The following is a 13,875-nucleotide window of genomic DNA, read 5'->3' as shown; positions in this document are numbered from 1 at the left end:
CTTTTCACAGTAACTTCATTTGAAGCCTACTCGTGACAATAAGCGATTTTCAGTTCATTTCATTCATTTGCCCGCCCGCTCTTTCCGATTCTCCTGTATTTCAACTCACAGGATCAATAAAACTTAAATATTGTTTTCGGTCGAACGGGGTATAAACCCCCAGCAACTGGTTCCGTCAATCCGTCTCAGGGAAATTATCCCTTCGTGCCACCTCCGAGGATGTTGCCAGGACTGTGAAACCGCAGCGGTGAGGAAGGATTGGACAGGCAGGCGCTATTCCCAACAGAACAGGGGAGGCCGAGGGGAGGTTGGATGGAGGGGTGGAAAATTGCGAGGGGCCTGGATGAAGTGGATGGGAGAGTCCCGTGTATCTCAGCAGTGAGGTCACTGACACGGGGGCCATGGATTCAAAGTGAGGACCATGGGCTGGATTCTCAGTCGGCAGAATCCTCCGCTTTGCCGGCAGCGAGCTCACGCCCAGGGATCCCCGACGGCGTGGGGGTGCCCACAATGGGAAACCCCATTGGCCGATTGGTGGGGCAGAGGATCCCACCCCATTAGGCTTAGCAGCAGAATTAAGCCATTCGGCCCATCGAGCCTGCTCTGCCATTCAATCATGGATGATATGTTTCCATCCCCCATTCTCCTGCCCTCTCCCCATAACCCCTGATCCCCTTATTAATCAAGAACCTATCTATCTCTGTCTTAAACACACTCAGTGATTTGACCTCCACAGCCTTCTGCAGCAAAGAGTTCGACAGATTCACCACCCTCTGGCTGAAGAAATACCTGTTTTAAAGGATCGCCCCTTCAGTCTAAGACTATGCCCTCCTCTGGACCCCTTCAAATGTAGAGTTCTTTGTGATTCTTGTTCTCAGGATGGATGTTGTAGTGCTCACAAAGACCTCAGAAGCTAAGTTCATTAACAAAGCTAACATTTGGGATCGGTTGCTCTCGGGGGTGTGAGTTGGAGGAGGGAGGATTTCGGACATATACCGGGTGATGCAGGAGGTAGAAGAGGCCTCGGTGGAGGAACTGAAGGGTAAATGGGAAGAGGAGCTGGGGGAGGAGATTGAGGAGGGGGCGTGGGCGGATGCCCTGGAGAGAGTGAATTCCTCCTCTTCCTGTGCGAGGCTTAGCCTCATACAGTTCAAGGTGCTGCATAGGGCCCACATGACTGGGACGAGGATGAGTAGGTTTTTCGGGGGCGAGGACAGGTGTGCTAGGTGCTCGGGGAGCCCAGTGAACCACGCCCATAAATTTTGGGCGTGCCCAGTGCTGGGGGAGTTTTGGAAGGGGGTAGCAAGGACGGTGTCGAGGGTGGTGGGATCCAGGGTCAAGCCAGGCTGGGGACTCGCAATTTTTGGGGTTGCAGAGGAGCCAGGAGTGCAGGAGGCGAAAGAGGCCGGTGTTCTGGCCTTTGCGTCCCTAGTAGCCTGGTGGAGGATCTTGCTCCAATGGAAGGATGCGAGGCCCCCAAGCGTGGAGGCCTGGATCAATGATATGGCGGGGTTCATCAAATTGGAGAGGGTGAAATTTGCCCTGAGGGAATCAGTACAAGGGTTCTTTAGGCGGTGGCAGCCTTTCCTGGACTTCCTGGCGGAATGGTAGGGAAATAGGCCGGCAGCAGCAGCAACCCGGGGGGGGGGGTTTGGATCGGTGGGAGGAGGACTGTGTACATGGGTTTGTGGGATGTGGCGGGTGTTATCTCTTTCCCTTTTGTTGTTGGGTGTTCTTTTGTTTTTTTCTTTTGTTTGTAGTTGCTTTTGAAGTTGGGTGGGTATTGTTCTTGGGGTGTTACCGCCATTGTTCTGTTAATAGGGTTGAGTTGTTTATATTTTGTAAAAATTTCAACAAAAATTATTTAAAAAAAAAAACAAAGCTGACATTTATTTACACTACTTATTAAAGCTCGACCCCTTGAAGGCTTCAAGAAGGCGACCATCATCCCTGTACCAAAACAAAGCCAAGCAGCGTGCCTTAATGATTATCGTCCAGTGGCTCTGACATCCATCATCATGAAGTGCTTCGAAAGGTTAGTCATGGCACGAATCAACTCCAGCCTCCCGGATTGCCTTGATCCACTACAGTTCGCCTACCACTGCAACAGGTCAACAGCAGACATCTCCATGGCCCTGCACTCTACCCTGGAACATCTAGATAACAGAGACACCTATGTCAGACTCCTATTTATCGATTGCAGCTCAGCCTTCAACACCATCATTCCTACGAAACTCATCTCCAAACTCCATGGCCTTGGCCTCGAATCCTCCCTCTGCGACTGGATCCTGAACTTTCTAACCCACAGGCCACAATCAGTAAAGATAGGCAACACAGACCTCCTCCATGATCATCCTCAACACTGGTGCCCCATAAGGCTGTGTCCTCAGCCCCTACTATACTCCTTATACACCTATGACTGTGTGGCCAAATTCCCCACCAACTCGAATTTCAAATTTGCTGATGACTCCGACGAAGTGGGTCGGATTTCAAACAATGACGAGACAGAGTACAGGAATGAGATAGAGAATCTGGTGAACTGGTGCAGTGACAATAATCTCTCCCTCAATGTCAACAAAACGAAGGAGATTGTCATTGATTTCAGGAAGCGTAGAGGAGAACATGCCCCTGTCTACATCAATGGGAACGAAGTAGAAAGGGTTGAGAGCTTTAAGTTTTTAAGTCTACAGATCACCAACAACCTGTCCTGGTCCCCCCATGCCGACACTATAGTTAAGAAAGCCCACCAACGACTCTACTTTCTGAGAAGACTAAGGAAATTTGGCATGTCAGCTACGACTCTCACCAACTTCTGCAGATGCACCGTAGAAAGCATTCTTTCTGGTTGTATCACAGCTTGTTGTGGAGCCTGCTCTACCCAAGACCGCAGGAAACTACAAAAGGTCGTGAATGTAGCCCAGTCCATCATGCAAACCAGCCTCCCATCCATTGACTCTATAATTCCTGCTGCCTCAGAAAGGCAGCCAGCATTATTAAGGACCCCACGCACCTCGGACATTCTTTCTACCACCTTCTTCTGATAGGAAAAAGATACCAAAGTTTGAGGTCACGTACCAACCGACTCAAGAATAGCTTCTCCCTACTGCCATCAGACTTTCGTATTAAGTTGATCTTTTCTCTACTCCTTGCTATAACTGTAACATTATATTCTGCAGTCTCTCCTTCCTTCCCTAAGTACGCTATGCATTGTTTGTACAGCATGCAAGAAACAATCCTTTTCACTGTATACTAATACATGTGACAATAATAAATAAATCAAATCTTACTCCTAAAGCAAGCAATAATCTAGTAATCTACAATCTACTCAACTAACAATTGTCTTCTACACTCTATCTATAACTGTACTCTGATCTCTCTCACTATTCCTGCGCTCACCTCTCCAGCCTTCTCCCAGAAGTCTGTGAGTCAGTGCTTTATATAGTTCGGCATCTAGCTCCATCTAGTGGTCAATTATTAAATGACACTAACCCTTTGTATTCTGAACATTTCCCATAAAGTCACAGCCAGGACATCCTTCCTTCGATACAGGGCCCAAAACTGTTGATAATATTTCAAATGGGGTCTGACCCAGAACCTTATACAGCCTCAGATGTACGTCCCTGCTCTTGTATTCCAGCCCTCTCGACCTGAATGCGGATATTGCATTTGCCTTCCTAACCGCGGAAAATGCCGGGTAAATCCAGCAGGTCTGACAACGTCTGCGGAGGGAGAAAAACAGAGTTAACCCCCCCCCCCCCCCCCCCCCCCCCCCCTCCCCGAGGTCATTTGACTCGTCTCCATATCGGTCTCGAAACGGTAAACTCTGTTCCTCTCTCCACGGACCTCCTGGGTTTACCCAGCATTCCTGGCTTTGGTTCGGATCTCCACCCACAACCCGCTTTTATTACAGCTGTAAAATGAGAGGTAGAAAGGAGAGATGGCAGGGAAAGATCCTCCCCCTCCCTCCCCCCAGAGAGCCGTAGGAGTCAGGCACTGATTGCTGGAAAGGGAATTGGTAGCAAAAACTCCTCACCCCGTGTAAAAGATGCCGGGATTTGCCGTAACCTGTGGGGCTCCCAGACCAAACGCCGCAAAGTAGGATTCGGCTGGCTGGCTTCCTTTCCACCCAGCACAAACCAACAACGACCCTCTTCCTGTGCCCTGAACCTTCTCTGATAATCACCTCTTCCCAATTTCCCAGCCGTTCAGCGGCGTCCGGCGCACCGTCACTCTTCCCGACCTGCATTTACGTAGCGCCTTTAAGACAGCAGAGGTGCCCTGCAGGAGCAGTCACAAAACGAAATGTCACACTGAGTTGCATAAGGGGCTGGTTTAGCACACTGGGCTAAATTGCTGGCTTTTAAAGCAGACCCAGGCAGGCCAGCAGCACGGTTCAATTCCCGTACCAGTCTCCCCGAACAGGCGCTGGAATGTGGCGACTAGGGGCTTTTCACAGTAACTTCATTTGAAGCCTACTTGTGACAATAAGCGATTTTCATTTCATAAGGAGGTGTGAGGACAGATGGGGTAGACTTTAAGGAGAATTTAAGGGGCGGGGGGGGCGGTAGTTTGAACTTTCTCCCCGTGTCTGCATGGGTTTCTTTTGGGCGTTTTGGGTTTCCTCCCAAAGTCCAAAGATGTGTAAGTTAGGTCGATCAGCCAGGCTAAAATTTCCCCTTAGTCTCCACAAGGTCAGGTAGGATTACAGGGATTGGGCACGGGAGTGGGCCTCGCTGGGGCCCTCTTTCAGGAGATCAGTGCCGACTCGATGGGCCGAATGCTCTCCTTCTGAACTGTCGGAATTCTATATAAAGTCTAAGTGACAGAAAGGCTTAGAATTAGAATTAGAACAGTACAGCACAGAACAGGCCCTTCGGCCCTCGATGTTGTGCCGAGCAGTGATCACCCTACTCAAACCCACATATGCCTATACCAGTAACCCAACAACCCCCATTAACCTTATTTTTTAGGACACTAAGGGCAATTTAGCCTGGCCAATCCACCTAACCCGCACATCTTTGGACTGTGGGAGGAAACCGGAGCACCCGGAGGAAACCCACGCACACACGGGGAGGACGTGCAGACTCCGCACAGACAGTGACCCAAGCCGGTATCGAACCTGGGACCCTGGAGCTGTGAAGCATTTTATGCTAACCACCATGCTACCCCCTGGGGGGCACGTAAGGGAATTCGAGAGGTGAGGGACTTGGGAGCCGAGGACGTGGCTACCGAAGGTGGTGCGGATACAATAGGTGTCCCGCCTATCGGGAGTACGGGCTGCGCTCTTCAGTGGCAGCAACCGCGCAAGTGTTGGATGCGCGCTGACCTGGAAGGTGAACAGGTTCCAGATCAAAAGGTTGTGGGTTCGAGACCCACTGCAGGGGACATCAGCACAATATCTAGGCCGTGCCGGCAGCCTGGGGGTTTCCTCAGGCCGTAGGGCTGCCCCGCAATGGGAAACCATTGGTTAGACGCCGAATCCCCCCCCCCAGGGTCTGGAATGCACATCCTGGAAGTGTGTCGGAGGCAGATTCAATCGAGGCAGTCAAGAGGGCATTAGATGATCACTTGAATAGAAACAATCTGCAGGGGCGAGGGGTGGGGGGGGGGGGGGGGAGGGAGGCTGGGGGAACGGCACTCAGTCATGATGCACCTTTTCAAGAGCTGGCTCAGACATGATGGACAAAAGGCCTCCTTCTGCACCAGATGTTGTTAAACTAGAAAGAGCACAGTAGAGGTTTCAGCAGATGCTGCCAGGACTTGATGGTCTGAGCTATAAGGAGAGGCTGGATAGGCTGGGACTTTTTTCCCTGGAGCGTAGGGGGCATAGAGGTGATCTTATAGAGGTCTATAAAGTAATGAGGGGCATCGATAAGGTAGATAGTCAACATCTTTTCCCAAAGGTAGAGGAGCCTAGGACTAGAGGGCAGAGGTTAAAGGTGAGAGGGGAGAAATACAAAAGAGACCAGAGGGGAAATTTCTTCACACAGAGGGTGGTGAGCATCTGGAACGGGCTGCCAGAGGCAGTGGTAGAGGTAGGTACAATTCAGTCCTTTAAAAAGCAGTTAGACAGTTACATGGGCAGGGTGGGTATAGAGGGATATGGGCCAAATGCGGGCAACTGGGACTAGCTTAGTGATAGAAACTGGGTGGCATGGACCAGCTGGGCCGAAGGGCCTGTTCCCATGTTGTAAACATCTCTGATTCTTTGTCCAAATTACCGAACAGCACGTCTTTTGGGACTTGTGGGAGGAAACCGGGGCACCCGGAGGAAACCCGCTCGCAGACACAGGGGAGAACGTGCAGACTACACACGAATGGTCACCCGAGCGGGAATCAAACCTGGGACCCTGGCACCGTGAAGCAACAGTGCTAACCACTGTGCTACCGTGCCGCCCTGAATGGTGCTTTGCAAATGCAAGTTGGCAGTGGTATTGGCAATGGACTAAAAATCCAGGGACCCAGTTCTGGGTTTCTGGGTTCGAATCCCACCACAGAAGATGATGGATTTTGAATTTGGTAAAAATGTCAGTCAAATAATGAATCACAAAACCTTCGTCGTAAAAACCCATCTGGTTCAACCATCGTCCAGCCTGGCCTCCATGTGACTCCAGCCTGGACCCCATGTGACTCCAGCCTGGCCTCCATGTGACTCCAGCCTGGCCTCCATGTGACTCCAGATCCATACAACTTAAAACAAATAGACAATACTAAAAAAAACCTGCCTCATTAACCAATGTCATGTAGTCAGAGTCATTAAGCACAGAATGAGGCCATTCACCCCATTGAGTTAATGCTGGCTCTCTGTGGGGCAATCCAGTTAGTCTCGTTCCCCCGCTCTATCTCCATAATCATGCAAGTAGGCTTCCTTCAAGTGCCGATCCAATTGCCTTTTGAAATTGTTGAGCATCTCTGCTCCCACCACCCTGGTAACCCACACCAGATCCTCTTCCCGGTCACACCAAAAGTCTCTTCACCAACAATCACTGTTTACTTTAAGTTGCAAGTTTGTCACAAGAAGCAGATACACGAAAATACAGCCAGGTCTTCTTGCTTCAGGAATGATACATCAGAATCCATCCCCACACATCAGTCCCACACAGTTTAATCACACCTTGAACACACGCACCACTCACACACGCACCGCACATACACGCACCGCTCACACATGCACCGCTCACACACGCACCGCTCACACATGCACCGCACATACACGCACCGCTCACACATGCACCGCTCACACATGCACACGCACTGCTCACACATGCACCACTCACACACGCACCGCTCACACTCACACACGCACCTCTCACACACGCACCGCTCACACATGCACCGCTCACACATGCACACGCACCGCTCACACATGCACCGCTCACACATGCACCGCACATACACGCACCGCTCACACATGCACCGCTCACACACGCACCGCTCACACATGCACCGCTCACACACGCACACACGCACCGCTCACACACGCACCGCTCACACACGCACCGCTCACACCACACACAGCGCTCACACACAACACAAGCACACGCACCGCTCACACACTCACACCGCTCACACACACCTACCGCTCACACACACCTACCGCTCACACACACACCTACCGCTCACATACACCGCACACACACATCGCACACAGCTCACACTTACAACACGCACTGCTCACACACACACACAGCTAACACACACCAACACACACAGCTGACACACACACCGCTCACACACACATAACACACACACCGCTCACACACTCACAGATCACACACCGCTCACACACACATAACTCACACACCGCTCACACACACACAAACACACACTGCTCACACACACAACACACAACTCACACACCGCTCACACACACACAAACACACACTGCTCACACACACAACACACAACACACACACCGCTTACAAACACACACAACACACTCACTGTTCACACACACACCGCTCACACACACAACACACACGCACACTGCTGACACTCAACACACACATACAGCACACATCACACAAAGCTCACAACACATAAAGCTCACACACACCGCCCACACACACATCACACACACACACATCGCTCACACATGCAACACACACACCGCTCACACACTCACAACACACATATCGCTGACACACAGGCAACGCACCTCTGACACATACATAACAAACACACCGCTGACACACACACACGCACACTGCTCACACACAACACTCACAGCTCACACACACACACACAACACACACCGCTGACACACACATAACACTCTCCGCTGACACACACACTGCTCACACACACACACACACCACTCAAACACACACACACGCACACACACTACTCACACACATCACACACACATCACACACAAGACTCACCGCTCAAACACATACACAACACACACCACACACACACCGCTCACACACACCGCACACACACAAACAGGTGCACCACTGACACACACTGCACATACACATAAACCACTGCTCACACACACCGCACACACACCGCTCACATACACACACACAAAACATATACACCGCTCTCACACAAAACACATGCACCGCTCTCACACACGCACACCACTGACACATACACACCACTGACACACACATGCCACTGACATATTCACACACACACTGCTCGCACACACAACACATGCACCACTCACACCCATCCATACTGCTCATTTGCGCGCACATACACACCCCGCACACACAATACATACACATACCGCTCACAGACACACGCCACTCGCATGCACACACACATCACACACACCGCTCACATAGACACACACACACACACACACACACACACATCGCTCGCACATACAGATCACACACTGACACACACCACTCACATACACACAGACTGCTCGCGCACACAACCCACACATACACACCACTCGTGCAGGCACACACACAACACATGCATGCTCAAACACACACACCGCACACACACCGCCCACACACACACCGCACACACACCGCTCACACACACACCGCTCACACACACACCGCTCACACACACACCGCTCACACACCACTTACACACGTAAACCACTGCACACACAAAACACACACAATGCTCACCCACACAAACAAAACATATGCATCGCTTGCACACACCGCTCACACACACACCACTCGCGCACACACACTGCTCATACACACACCGCTCACACACGCAACACACACCACTCACACACGTAAACCACTGCACACACAAAACACACACAATGCTCACCCACACAAACAAAACATATGCATCGCTTGCACACACCGCTCACACACACACCACTCGCGCACACACACTGCTCATACACACACAAAACACATGCACCGCTCACACACCGCACACACACACACACACACAACTAACACACTCAACTAAGATATGGAGATGCCGGCGTTGGACTGGGGTGAGCAGAGTAAGAAGTCTTACAACACCAGGTTAAAGTCCAACATGTGTGTTTCAAACACTAGCTTTCGGAGCGCAGCTCCTTCCTCAGGTGAATCTACACAACACACACAATCCACTAACACACACACACACACACACACCGCTCCCACTTGCTGCATATTGTCCAACTATTGCACACTCACATGTTGCTCACACACATACGCACTCATATCCACAATTGCACAATGCACATCCAAACTGTGTGCACAGTATGCACACAGGACGCATATATCTCAGACCACGTACATCACACCACAGGGCATTGCACTGCACACTTGCCCACCGCACTGTATGCACCCCCAGAATGCAGGCGTCACACTGCACATGCATCAGGCTACATGTGGCACACACATTATCTCAAAGTACATATCACAAAGCACCGTTATCTTTGTTCTCCGTCTTTTCCTTTCTTGCAAACACGGAGCAGTTTCTGGGGCATTGTTACTAGATGGTGTGTAGTTGCTTCTCTCTCTCACATCTCCTTGGCTGGTTCCTCCCCTCTCTCTGCTTGACTGTCTTTTTCTGCTCTTCCCTTCGCTGTCTGTGTTCCATTCTGTGAGTGTGTGTGTAAGTGTGAGCATGTGAGTGTGTGAAAGTGTGTGTGAGTGTGTGTGTATGTGAATGTGTAAGTGAATGTGAGTGTGTGTATGTGAGGGTGTAAGTGTGTGTATGAGTGTGTGTATGTGAATGAGTATGTGTGTGTGTCTATGTGAGTGAGTGCATGTAGGTGAGTGTGTAAGTGTGTGAGTGTGTGTGTGTGTGTATGTGTGTTAGTGTGTGTGTATGTATTTGAGTGTGTGTGTATGTATTTGAGTGTGTGTATGTATTTGAGTGTGTGTATGTGTAAGTGTGTGTGAATGAGTGTGTGTGTATGTATGTGAGTATGTGTGTAAGTGAGTGTGTGTCAGTGAGTGTGTGAATGAGTGTGTAAGTATGTGTGTGTGAATAAGTGTGAGTGTGTGTGTGAGTGTGTGTGTAATTGTGTGTGAATGAGTGTGTCTGTGTGAGTGTGTAATTGTGTGTGAATGAGCGTGTCTGTGTGAGTGTGAGTGTGTCTGTGTGAGTGTGAGTGTGTAATTGTGTGTGAATGAGCGTGTCTGTGTGAGTGTGTCTGTGTGAGTGTGAGTGTGTAATTGTGTGTGAGTGAGTGTGATTTCTCCCTGTCTCCAGCCAGCAGACAGTGAATGCTTCTCCTGTTCCAGTGAATGGAGCAGCCCCGGGTTTCGTTCCCAGGAACAGGCTCTCCCGCAGGGACCTGGGCTCCAGACCGCATCCCGAGAGCCGGCATCGGCACCGGCATCAACCGCCTGGGAAGCAGAGACAGGGACACAGGGGCAGGAAGGGGAGGGGAGGATTGAATGGCCCCAGTGCCCAGGCAGACAGAAAATATTCTTTACTCACATCGTCAAGGCGAATATCTGCCAGCTCGGTGTGTGTGTGTGTCTCTCCCTCTCTCTCTCTCTCTGGCTCTGCAGGATTCCCCTCCTCCTCCTTCACCTCCTCCTCTACATTGGCTTATTTCACCCACTTGGCTGCTTTGATGGTCCCACTAGAGAGCTGCTGGAAGGAGATGATGTCCATCGCGGAGCTGCAGGGATGGTCTGCCTGTCTGCAGATGCTGTGCTGGAGAGACAGAGAGAGAGAGAGAAAAATCCTCTCCTCCCTTCTCTCCTTCCCCTCTTCCCCGTTCTGGTGGATGGATGCTGTGCTGGGGGTGCAGTCTCAGCATAGAATCGCTGAGCTGATTGTGTCTACCGTAACTTGGGGTCTAGCAGTCTACCTTCCCCCCCCCCACCTCTGCAAATCTATGCAGTGTCTGTCTTCCCAGGAAATAAACCTTTTTGCTTTTAAATCCCCCCCACGCCCCCAAATATCTCTCACCATTTCTGGATGGTCACTGATAATGATGAAAATTTTGTTTAAAAAAATGCACACATATATATATTTGTCCAAACCATCCCTCTGGACTTAATGCAATCCCAAACTGTTGTTTTTAAACAGCTGGACATTTTCTCCAGTGTGTAACCGGCTGATATTTATCCCTCAATCAGTAATAATAATAATAATAATTGCTTATTGTCACGAATAGGCATCAGTGAAGTTACTGTGAAAAGCCCCTAGCCCCCACATTCTGGCCCCTGTTCAGGGAGGCCGGTGCTGGCCTTGTTCTGCATTGCAAGCCAGCTGCTTAGCCCACTGTGCTAAACCAGCACGCATTAATAAAACCGATTGTCTGCTCATGATCATGTTACCGTGCGCGACGGCGAATTAACCGTGAATACACTTGCCGAGTCCCCCATTTGCTTTTTGGAACATGTGTGGTGTCACAAAGGCTGCCACATAAACCCAAGTCTTTTTTAGAATTGGTTGCAAAACCTTTGGCTGATTCAATTCCACTCCCTCGAACTCCAGCCCCCCCCCCCCCCCCGCCCCGCCCCCCAACCGCACTCCTTGCCATCGGAATTAGGATTCTAAAAGGAGCCCTGAGGTACAACAATGGTGTCCCTCCCTCCGGGTTCCACTCCAAAGACTTGCTGACCAAGCAAGGTGCACTCATGGTGTATCCAGACAGGCTGATTATCAGGGGTGGGCAATCGGGGACTGGGGGGGGGGGGGGGGGGTCACATGAGGCCCATCTGGGTTCTGAATAGGGGCACGTTAGGTGGATTGGCCATGCTAAATTGCCCCTTAGAATCCAAAAGGTTAGGTGAGGTTACTGGGTTACGGGGATAGGATGGAGGCTTGGGCTTAAGCAGGGTGCTCTTTCGAAGGGCCAGTGCGGACTCGATGGGCCGAATGGCCTCCTTCTGCACTGTAAATTCCACGATTCAAAGCATAAGTATTTCTTTTCTTTTTACCATTTGAAGTTGGTGACAGTTCTATTTAATATATTTTTATTTTAAAAAAAATTTAGAGTACCCAATTCATTTTTTCCCAATTGAGGGGCAATTTAGCGTGGCCAGTCCACCTACCCTGCACGTCTTTGGGTTGTGGGGGCGAAACCCACGCAAGCACGGGGAGAATGTGCAAACTCCACACAGGCGGTGACCCGGGGCCGGGATCGAACCTGGGACCTCGGCGCCGTGAGGCAGCAGTGCTAACCACTACGCCACCGTGCCTGCCCCAGTTCTATTAATATAGAAATGATTAAGCATGTTCTATAATTCGGTGTGAAGTATCCGGCGTGTGTTAAATGTATTTCATCTTATTCACGGGGCCATGGTTAGTGAACGAGCCCGATTTCCATCTGATGACCCATTGAGATGAAGGCGGGGCCTCATTTGGCCCCATTCGCCAGCCCAGGTTGCCCATCGCTGCTGCAGCCTTTCCAGTTCACCTGGCGACGGGTGGTGAGAGCGGGAGAGTTTGGTCAGCCTGACTGCAGGAGGCAAAGGCAAACCAGTGCAGTTCTTTGCCGAGCATCACCCTACGCCAATCCAATGGTCACTGGTCACTGTTGTAACCCACACGAGATGATCCACTTCCCCGTGGAGCCTGCAGAATACGAGCTCCCCCGATAACGAGCTGGGGGACCCTTAACACAGTTCATGTGCCTTTGTATCATCCAAGTCGGACAGTCAGGCACCAACTAGAGAAGACCCAGTGGGGAACTACTGGAGCTGTACATGATAGTTAACGTGTTAAATAAATAAGACTTGTTTTCATAAAATCCCTACAGTGCAGAAGGAGGCCATTCGGCCCATCAAGTCTGCAGCGACCAATCGAAAGAGGACTTTACCCATGTCCGCTCCCCCATCCCAATAACCCCATAACCTAACCTGCTAACCCCTGGATACGAAGGGACAATTTACCGCAATCAATCCACCGAACCTGCACATCTTTGGACTGTGGGAGGAAACCGGAGCACCCGGAGGAAACCCACGCACACACGGGGAGAATGTGCAAGCTCCACACTGACAGTGACCCAAAGCCGGGATCGAACCCTTGTCCTTGATGCTGTGAGTCAGCAGTGCTAACCACTGTGCCGTCACCCTGCAACTGGGGCAGCACGGTAGCATAGTGGCTAGCACAAATGCTTCACAGCTCCAGGATCCCAGGTTCGATTCCCAGCTTGGGTCACTGTCTGTGCGGAGTCTGCACGTTCTCCCCGTGTGTGCGTGGGTTTCCTCCGGGTGCTCCGGTTTCCTCCCACAGTCCAAAGATGTGCAGGTTAGGTGGATTGGCTGCGCTAAATTGCCCTTGAGGTCCAAATTGCCCTTAGTGTTAGGTGGGGTTACTGGATTATGGGGATAGGGTGGAGGCATGGGGTTGGGTAGGGTGCTCTTTTCAAGAGCTGGTGCAGACTCGATGGGCCGAATGGCCTCCTTCTGCACTGTAAATTCTATGAAAAAAAAACTCGTCCCTCACAAAAGTCGGCAATGCCTTTCTAGGACAGGGTGCCTG

The 13,875-nt window shown here is 50.9% G+C and overlaps 1 protein-coding gene across 1 annotated transcript in view; it reads right to left on the bottom strand.

Annotated features, from left to right (window-relative positions):
- lrrc4ba (leucine rich repeat containing 4Ba) overlaps window positions 1–11,171 on the bottom strand; it is a 225,889-nt gene extending 214,718 nt beyond the window's left edge. Inside the window, exon 1 of the mRNA XM_038783485.1 lies at window positions 10,873–11,171. The gene's annotated coding sequence lies outside the window, so the exon portion shown is untranslated. The remainder of the gene's footprint in view (window positions 1–10,872) is intronic.
- Between the last annotated feature and the right edge of the window lie 2,704 nt (window positions 11,172–13,875).

The sequence above is a fragment of the Scyliorhinus canicula genome, chromosome 23 (genome assembly GCF_902713615.1).
Source record: "Scyliorhinus canicula chromosome 23, sScyCan1.1, whole genome shotgun sequence".
Classification (NCBI taxonomy): Eukaryota; Metazoa; Chordata; class Chondrichthyes; order Carcharhiniformes; family Scyliorhinidae; genus Scyliorhinus; species Scyliorhinus canicula.
The sequence above is the reverse complement of the archived record's forward strand: the minus strand, read 5'-3'. Positions and strand labels throughout refer to the sequence as shown.